Raw genomic sequence first — 10,431 nt, 5'->3', positions numbered from 1 at the left:
GCCTTTCTTGGGACCCGCGCTCTCTGAACCTTCCTCAGTGTCTCTGGTCATCGGGCTCCTGCCAAGAGCCCCAGCATTGCTTCTTTCGCTACCCATCAGAGATACGACCAGCCATCAAGTTGATCCCCTTCCTCCATAGAGCCTGGGATTTGCTTGCCTGTATTTCAATCTCCTTGTCCCTTTTTTCCATTCCACCCAGCAAAATGCCAAGTCTGAGTCAATCTAACTGTCCTCCACCCACCAAACCTGCTTTGGCAATTGGGCTTCTGAAGTCAGCAGGGTTGGAAAGTATTGTACAACCCTGTAGACTGGCTCCACCATCAACTCCTGATCTTGAGCCTGGGCTGGGCCCTTGGCTCTGCTGGCAATCTGTCCTTCCACATTTTAACTTTGCCTACAGTCCCCTATTCTGGCCTTTTCTGTCTTCTTTCCTTTTCTACAAGCCCCCACATCCCTCCCCACTTCCCATCCTCAGCATACGACCTTACCTCCTTCAGAGAGAAAATATCCATTTGCAGGGGATGGGAGATACTTTGTCAATTTACTACCCCAATCGTTTTTTTCAACCAGCTTTATGAGGTATAATTTACATATCATAAAATTCACCCATTTTAATTGCACAATACAATGATTTTTAGTGTATTTACAGAATTGTGAAACCAGCACCACATTCTAATTTTAGAACATTTCCATCAACTCACAAAAAAAATCTTGTACACATACACAGTCACTCCCAGTTCCCAACCTCAGCCCTTGGCAAGCACTTATCCACTTACTGTCTCTATAGATTTGCCTTTTCTGGACATGTTTGGTGTCTCTTTTGTGTATGGTTCTTTCACCTGACAATGTTTTTGAGGTTCATCCATGTTGCAGCATGTATCAGTCGTTTGTTCCTTTTCATTGCTGAGTTGTATTCCATGTTATACATATACACATTTTCCTTATCCATGCACTGGTTGATGAATATTTGAATTGTTTCCATTTTTGTCTATTATGAATAATGCTGCTATTAATATTTACATATGAGTCTTTCTATGGACATCCTTCCATTTCTTTTGAGCAAATACCAAGGATAACAAATCCTGTGGATATCACCTCAATCTTGCAAGCTTACCTGCATGTCTCCCTTCTTTCTTCTTTTCCAGTATCAGTGACTGAGGTGTCTCTCCTGAGGTTACAGGAGAATCCCTCAGCTATGCTCTCTGCGTTCTTTTCTTTCCTGTTGCTTTAGTTTCCTGTTCCATCAATCATCCTTTCCCTGACTTATCACCAGCATTTTCCTCCATAAAATGGGCCTTACCGGGTATTTCTGAAGGTTAAATACATACTATGAGGATTAAATGCACGTTATGGTGGGCAGACTCTAGGGTGGTCCCCATGACCCCTCCCTCCCGGTGTTCACACCTCTGGGTAATCCCCTTCCCTTGGTGTGGTGCAGGACAGGCTTCTAACCAAAAGAATATGACAAAGATGATGGGATGTCTCTCCCATAATTACATTACATTGTATGAGATCTCCTTTTCCTAGCAGAATTGCTCTGGAGACTTTCCTGGTTGGCTTGATGAAGTAAGTGGCCCTGAGTCCACATGACAAGAAGCTGAAGGTGGCTTCTAGGAGCTGCAGATAGCCTGTGGGAGCTGAAGATGCCTCTAGGAGGTGAAGGTGGCCTCTAGGAACCAATTGTGGGTGACCTCTAGATGCTGCAAGTGGTCTATAGTGGCTGCAGGTGGATTTTAGCCAACAGCCAGCAAGAAGCCAGGGCCCTCAGTGCTACAACCTCAAGGAACTGAATTCTGCCAACTATCTGAGTGAACTTAGGTGCAGATTATTCCCCAATTGAGCTTCTAGATAAGAACACAGTTTGGTTGACATCTTGATTGCAACTTGTGAGACCCGAAGGAGAGGACCTAACTAAGCCATGCCAGACTCCTGGGCCACAGAAGCTATGACATAATAAATGAGTGTTGTTTTAAGCTGCTAAATTTGTGCTGATTTACTACACATTGTGAATATATAAAACTAACATACATGTAAAGAACTTAGTCCGTGGCCTATGAGTGTTGGCTGGTGCTAGTGGTTGTTTGCCCCCAGACTATATAAGCAAGTAAAGTCCATCTCAAAAAATCAACAGAAAAGGTGAACCTTTCTTTTTCCATCCCTGACAGATTTCTTCCAAGAGTTTCCAGTGCTCACTTCCTTCCCTTCCATTCACTCCCATTTTGCTGTAATTTAATTCCACTGCCTCCTCTACTCCATTGAAGCTGTGCTCCTGAAGGTCACCAGCCATCTCTGATGATGTTTGGGTCTTTCTTACACTTGACTTCTCTTGATGGATATTTGAGAACTAAATATTGGTTCTCTTGGTTGGTAACTTAAGTGGCTTAGAGTTTTGTCCAAAGGAGATACACACTGAATCTAAGCCTCTCTCAAGAGGACCCAAGAGTGGTCAAAACTCAAGAGGCCTGGCAACAATCATTCATTCATTCATTCATGCATTCATTTATTCATTCAATCACAGACTTGCACATTTTGATAATATAGGCATGGTCTCTACTCTCAATAGAGTAGGCACAGAGAGGCAGATTAAAATTGGTCAATGAATAAATGAACTGGAAGATTTCAGAGAGTAATAAGTATTAGGATGACAATAAGACAAGGTGAAGTGATAAAAAAAATTGGTACTCTCTATCTAAAGGAACTACTTTAGAGTGGGTGGTTGGAGACGGTTTCTTTGAGGTGACATTTGAGCTGGGCTATGGATGGAAAGAAGGAACCAGCCATGGAAAGATCTAGAAGAAGAGCATTTCAGACAGGAGGAACAGCTAATGCAAAGGCCCTCAGGTGGACAAACTCTTGGGATGTCCAAGGAACAGAAAGAAAGCCAGTGTGGCTGGAGCAAAGCAAGCAGACACCAAGCAGGTCAAGCGAAATGAGGTCAGGGTAAGATCATTCAGGGCCTTGGAAGCTGTGATGGGGAGTCAGGCTTTTGCTCCAAATGAAACAGTGAATTGTCAAGGTTTAAGCAGAGTTTTCAGTGGCCTCATTTTCATTTTGTGAAGATCCCACTAGTTGATGTGTGAAGAACAGATTATAAGGAAGCAAGAGCAAAAGCAGGGAGACCCGTTGCATGGCTAGCATAGTGGTGTGGGGGAGGAATCATGGTGGTTTCCACTGGAGTGATGGAAGTCAGGTTTCCTGGAAGACAGACTCTGAAAAGCTGTGATCTGTGTCCACACAGTTTATTGGGTGTGTGCTCAGAAACAGCACCTATGAGGGAGTGAGGAAAGCAGAACTGGCACAGGAGAAGTTGAAACATGATTAAGTTGCAAGAGAGGCCTCAGCCCGCTTAAAGGGAGCTCCAGAGCTGGGAGAACTTACACCTGTGCTGAACTGAAGCAAAAAGGCAGAACTTTCAGACTGCAGAATCAACCAGCCATTGGATGGAGGATGTGGCCAGGGGAGAGGGCCTAAATTTGGAAGAGGATATTCTCTTCAGCTAAGGGTTAATGCTCAAAGTAGGACTTAGCAGTTGGGGAAGTGAGTGCCTTGGCTCTCCACAGCAACCATTACAAGTAATAGCTGTAGAAATGTGGAGAATTGAACTGATTTAGAATATAATGTCTGAGTAGAACTGATGCACCTTGTAGTTGGTTTGATGGTGGGAGAGCAGAAAATGAGGGAACTCAAAGACAAATGTGTGAATGGTGGTGGCATTTCCTGAGATGGGGCTGCCCAGGGAAGGAGCAGGTTTTGTGAGGAACTGAAGAGTTCTGCTGTGGCATTTGAGATGCCTCCAATCAAGCACATGGAGCTGCCAAATAGATATCTAAACATAGGAATCTGGAGCTCAGTGTGGGGTCAAGGCTGAGGGGAGCTATAGTTGCTCCAACCTAGAGGATGAAGAGCTTGCAAAACAAACTAAAGAGAACCATGAGGTGGGGAGGAAACAAAGAGAGTGGGCATCCCAGAAGCTAAGAGAAGAGCTTCTTTAAGAAAGAGGGAGCAGTCAACAGGGTTGAGGGCCAATGAGACATCAGGTAAGATAAAGGACAGGGAAGCAACCACTGGATTGACAAAAAGAAGATCATGGGAATGTTTCGGTGGGAAGGTAAAACCAGTTAAAGGGAGAATGGGAGGCAGAGAAGTGATTAGAGTGACTGTAGACAATTATTCATTTGGAAATATCTTGTTATGCAGAAAAATAGGCCAATATCTGGATGGAGAATTCTGGCCAATGGGGGATTTCTTTTTAAGACAGGTTAGACCAGATGTTATGGCATATGCAGATAACAACCAAGTAGAAAAGAAGAAACTGACTGTCCAAGAGAGTATGGGGGTAAAGGACAGAGCAAAGGCCTTGAGAAGGTGAGCTGTGAGAGGTAGGGCATAAATTGAGGGTTTAGGCAGAATAGGCACAGGAGTCCTTGATCTGTGCAACTGAAGGGAAAGGAGCAAGTCTGAGTGTTCTAGTTTGCAAACTGCCAGAATGTGATACACCAGGAACAGAGCAACTTTTAAAGAAGAGAAATTACTAAAGTTGCAAGTTTACATGTTCTAAGGCCATGAAAACATCCAAATTAAAGTAAGGTTATAGAAATGTCCAGTTTAAGGCATCCAGGGAAAGATACCTTGGTTCAAGAAGACCAATAATGTTGAGGGTTTCTCTCTCAACTGGAAAGGCACATGGCAAACATGGCAATGTCTGCTAGCTTTCTCTCCAGGTTTCCTGTTTCATGAAGCTCCCCTGGAGGCATTTTCCTTCTTCATCTCCAAAGGTCTCTGGCTCTGTGAGCTTTGTAGCTTCCTCCAAAATGGTTTCCTCTTAAAGGGCTCCAGTAAGCAACCTCACCTTGAATGGGTAGAGACGCATCTCCATGGAACCATCTAGTCAAAAGGTATCACCCACAATTGGGTGGGTCACATCTCCATGAGAATAATCAAAAAGTTCCTACCCAGCAATACTGAATGAGGATTAAAGGACATGCCTTTTCTGGGGTCCACCACAGATTGAAACCAGCATGCTGGGTTGGGCTACTAGATACTGTTAGGTTAGTAGATTTGGTAGGGGGAAAGTGAGGGAGTTTCATTTTGTCAATGAAATGTGAAAGCCAGGTGAAGAGAAGAAGGGAAGTATGAGGGATTTGAGGAGCAGCCAAAGATATTGAAATTTCAGCTTTTTGGTTTCTATTGGGAAAGGCCTGGCTCAGGAGCTGGAGTCTGGTGCTAGAAGACTGTTTGGTGGACAGACTCGGAATAAAGGTGGCTGGCTGAACGAAAGGACTGGAGGCCACCTCAGCCTCCTGCATCTATTCATCTTACCCTTGACATGGTCTTGCCACTGGAACCTGGAAACTCAATTTTATAGCTCAACTCCTCTGTATTTGGCAGAAGGACAAAATTTTCCCAAACAGAAGAAGAAAGTTTCTTCTCTTCTAGCAGCCCTGGGATAGAAACTGCCCATGTTTGCCTGGAGACTCTCACTTCCTTCTGCTCCTGTGACCATCTCCCTTATGACCAACACACACTTATTTTAGATTTTCTAGGCATTCAAAGTAGGCTACAGTCCAGTACCCCAGCCCCAAAACCACTTTTCATTTTATGTAACCTATCAAATCTCTGCTCTGATCCATTACTTCAAACTGGCTTTCGGAGGCTTATCTGTTTCCTTCATTTGAAAGTTCTCCAGTGCCACTGAATTGCAGAATTGGCCACATTTACCATTTCTCAATATTCTCCTCCTTCTCAGAAGATACCTTCTCATTTCCTGCAAGGTCTCCCCTCTCCCCGCCTCAGGCACTGGCGTTACTGGGCTCCCATGCTCCCGTCTCTTTCTTCCTAAATGCAACAAACACTTCCCTGGGTGGCTTCAACTGCTTCTTTGGCTTCCACAAGTTCCCTGATGACCTATTATATTCGAAATCCTTATCAGCAGCCTAGAGCCCTCTCCTAAGTTCTAGATAGGTAAATCCAATATCTCCATCAAATCTTTCAGAAGTCGTGGGTCTTATCCGTGATAAAGCCTTTTCTGACCCCCTTTCCCCTTACAGTAAGTAGTCTATTCCCTGTAAAGACTTCAGTCTTACCATCTGTCCTACTAGTTTTTGATATTTGTCAATTTTTTACATTCTCTTTCCTTCTACTAAATAGTAAGACCCTCAAGGGCAGGGGTGACCAAGTCTTCATAACCCCAGCACTTAGCAAAACAAAGTATCTGGTACATAGTTGAACCTCAATAAAGTCTTGTTGAATGAATGAATGAAATGTTGCACCCCTGGTGCTGGGGCACAGCCTTCAGCAGAGCGGCTTCCGAAACAGAACGCGACACCAGAGGTCAAGCTCGAATCATTTTATGTGCTGTGCAACAGGGCACGAATCTTCGCAGGTGTCGTTGCAAGTCGGAACAAAAGAGGTAAAGCAGCTACAGGTTTTATACATACCAAGATGCGGAAACCTTTGGGCAAGGCATCGTGGATCAATCCTCAGGCGTCTTAGGAGTCATAACCATATTTGAGCTAGACAGGGACATGTGTTTACTGTCTCATTGACCCTTATGCTGCACATGCGTGAGGGACCTTCCGGCTTGTGTAGGTGACCATTTGCAATGCCTGCCGGCTGGTGTACGCGACTGCCTCGCTTAGAGTCGATGGCTGCCGGCTGACTGTGGCTCGTTTTGATAGCCTGTGGCGAGTTCCACAGAATGAATGAATGAACTAATTAACAAATGAATGAATAGTGTCCCACTGGTATCTACAACTCCATATTTTTGAAGCAAAATGCAGTCTATCTTAATTCTTCCCTCTCACTCTCCCCACAATGATCTTATTATCCTTCTTAGGTTTTTCTGTCTCATAGAATATCACTTGGGGATTTTCTTTCTCCTTCACCTCCCATATCTAAGTTGTCTCTCAAATGGTCCCAAACCTATTACCACCAAAGTTCAGATCTTATTCACATCACCTGGGTTAATTCATACACTTCTTTGCTTCATTCTCACTCCCATCAGGGCATTCTCCACACTGGCCACCAGAGTGGGTCTCTCTAAACTATCCCCCTTTCCTACTTAAAATTCTGCGATAAGCCCCCAGGACTTTGGGATGACAACAAAATGCCTTGTGATGACATTTCTAAGCTATTCATGATCCAGCCCTGGATTCAGCACATGTAAAACTCTCAGCACAGTGCCTGGAAAGAGGCAAAGCACATCACTATTATTACCATTATTATTATTTAGCCTAGAGATGAAAAGAGTTTGCGAGGACATGAGAATTGTCTTAGAGTGTCTGATGATCTGGCATGTGAAATATGCATTAGACCCTTTCTGTCTTGTCTCAATAGACATAATTGGACTGATGGATGGAGACCGACGACAGGCAAGTTCACCCCAGTCCACCACGAACAGTTGTGTCACTGAGCATCTATCAGTGCCACTTCCCCAGGCTGAGCCACTCCTCATCCACTTCGGCACCTTTTAAAACCTTGATTATAGTTCCAGGGGCCGCTCAAATCTCACTTCTTTCATGAGCCTTTGCATTCATGTCACTGTCGGTATTAAGTGTCCCAGCACATTCACTCCCACAGCATTTGGCTTACATCTCCCTTGAGTACCAGCACCATGCAGTCTGTTTCCATGTCTGGTTCCCTCTGGATCGTAAGCTCCTTGAGGACAGGAACCTTGTCGTGTGTACGGCTGTATTCTCCAACAATCCAGCAAGGGAGATGTCATTTAAGCTGAAGTTAAATGAACCTAAGAAGATTTTAATAGTAGCTTGGAACCTGAAGATTCTCAATAAATATTAGTTATTGGGTGGGAGAGGAAAGCAGTCAGCAAAACTCAATCTCTTAGCCCAGCAGCCTTCAGGCTGGAACCACTGAAGCTCCGGGGTTGAGGGTCTTTGGAAAGACACAGCTATAAAAGGAGGTTTTATCTTCAGAGGCACATCCATCTCCAAAACTTCCCTAAGGAGCCCCTTTCATGGAACCTTCAAAGTTTCTTTTCTCAATGAAAATTTCCAGAGACAAGAAGGAAAGACCTCCGGCTGATGGTTCTCTGGCCAGGCACCTCCTACCCTATTGCTGGAAAACTCTGCTTGTCTGCCTCAAACTCTCTCAGGAGCAACCCACCTCCTAAGCTCCAGATCTCACAACAGGCAGCAGTCTGAATAGCTCCTTGGGCCAACGGCTGGAGCTAAGATTCCCTCTTGACTGCTGGAAGGATGGAAGAGAGTAATGCAGACCACCAAGGGGGAAAGCCAAGGAGGGTGGTCAGGTCTTTTGTAGCCCTGCTGAGCCTAAAATGGCCCAGCCAAAGGCTGGAGCCTAGGCCAGAGCCCCAAGTCCAGAGATCAGAGCCTAACTAGCTAAGAAACCCGTCACTGCCTGGGTTCCTGAGAAGTGCAGCAGCCCTGGACTAGTTCAAGACACACAAACGCACGCAAACACACAGAGACAGAGTCATGCCCTTCTTCCTGTGGTTGGAGGTATTGAGACCTGACTCAGGTCCTGGAGATCCAATTCCAAGCCACAGGCCACTGACCACCCACGTTCTGGAGCATCCTCATTTCTTGGCCCTGCCCGCTCCAGCCCATGTCCAAGCATCCCTCTAGGAGCAGCTCCCACTCTCGGTGGCTCCAGATGCTGAGCCTTCAGCTCCTGGGAGGGAAATGACCAAACAACCTCCCAGCATTTTGTTCCTTCCTCAGCCATAGCCTGGCCCTTGGAGTTCAGCCACTTCAGCTGTGTGGCCTGGGACTAGAGAGTTCAGCTCTCTGAAGCTCAGCTTCCTCATTTGTAAAAGAAGGACAGGGCACATGCTCAATCTGTCTCCATGCTGACCATGGCATCTTCATCAGGTGTGGCATGATTCTCGATTCTAGGGGTGAGAGTTATAGTTGCAAAAGAGGGACCGTTACCCTGCCCCCAAGGAGCACCCGATTCAATGTCTTTATGGTGAAGAGGAAGTCCTCATGCCCTGGGGTTTAAATGAGATAATAGTTTTGAATATTAGTTCCTTAGTGGTCATTGGGCTCCTTTCCTTCTCCCCAGAGAGCTTTTCCAGAACAAACACTGAAAATCATTCCATCGAATTTCCTGGAATGCAGTTGGTGCTGAATAAATGCTGACTTCATCCTCTAAATGGGTATTCTGGGAACTAAAGACTTCTCTCTTACACATAGGCGCATGCACACGCACTGACATAAAGGCACACATACACACGCGTACACCCCAGGGAGGGGCTCAGCTCCTCTCTCCCCACCTCTCTGGGATGAGGGGTTTTAACCCACAGTGTGGTCAGTCATTGCGGGTGAAGCCCACACTTCCTGGGACCCCATTTTCTGGGCTGAAGGGAGAGGGGTGCACTAGGCCCAGGCCCACTGTTTATTTATGATTGGCCAAGGGGGCTGGGAATCTGGAGCCCTTCCTAACCCCACTCCCACTTCCATTTTAATGAAATGAAGCCACACACACACACACACACACACACACACACACCCGCCCCAGCAACAAACCCTCCTAAGGTAAGAATAAAATTGATTTTCCCTTTTAACTGGAAAGCAAGATAAACACATGGCACCCTTAGGGGCGGAGGGGAAGCACTTAAAATAGCACATCTCTGGGAGCACTTGCTGTGTGTAGAGTTCTTCACGGACTGACGAGGACTGAATGCAAATTGCTGAAGCGGCAGCTGGGGTCCCACCCACCTCGGGGGGAGTAAGCAAAAGGCAGCACCTTCTCCCTTCTGCACCCCCTGCCTGTGAGCCCCACGGTGGGCAGGACAGACTCTGACCTGCAAAGACCTTCTGTTATGTCATTCCCCACCCCCACCCCCATGCCCCTCCAGTGACAGGGAGCTTATTACCCCTAGAAGTAGCCCATCATAGCTCTCCCAGTAGAAATGTCTCCCTTTGCTGAACCAACATGGGTGTCCCAGCAACTTTCACCAGGGGTGGAGGTCCGTTTCTGAGTCTCTCCCGTCCCCTACTTCATTTGCTCACTGCTCTGCAGAGATTGGGAAAACAAAGCCACCTCCGACCCCCAGTTCCTTCTGCTGTTCCTCAGAGCCTGGAGCTTGTGTTGAGAGGCTCACTTTCCACTCCTTATCTGTCTAGACAGGGGTTGGAGGAAAGCTTGCAAGTTTCCAGAAAGTAGCTGAGCTGTGCGGCCCGGCAGAGAGAAGGGGGAGGGGGAGGGGGAGGGGGACAGGAGAGGGGAGGGGGGAGGAAAGAGAGGAGAGGGGAGGGGGGAGAGGTGGAGGAGGGAGGGGAATTGACAGTGACTGGGCACCTCCTATGGGCCGGGCAGTGTGTTCAAGAGTTTGGCTCCATTCTCTCATTGAATCCTTATGACAGCTCTGTGGGGTAGGGACTGTTGCCATCTCCGGTTACAGATGGGGAAACTGCAGGGTGGAGAGATCCACAACTTGCCCAGGGACAC

This window comes from Tamandua tetradactyla, chromosome 2 (assembly GCF_023851605.1).
Source record: "Tamandua tetradactyla isolate mTamTet1 chromosome 2, mTamTet1.pri, whole genome shotgun sequence".
Lineage (NCBI taxonomy): Eukaryota > Metazoa > Chordata > Mammalia > Pilosa > Myrmecophagidae > Tamandua > Tamandua tetradactyla.
Note: the sequence above shows the minus strand (reverse complement) of the source record.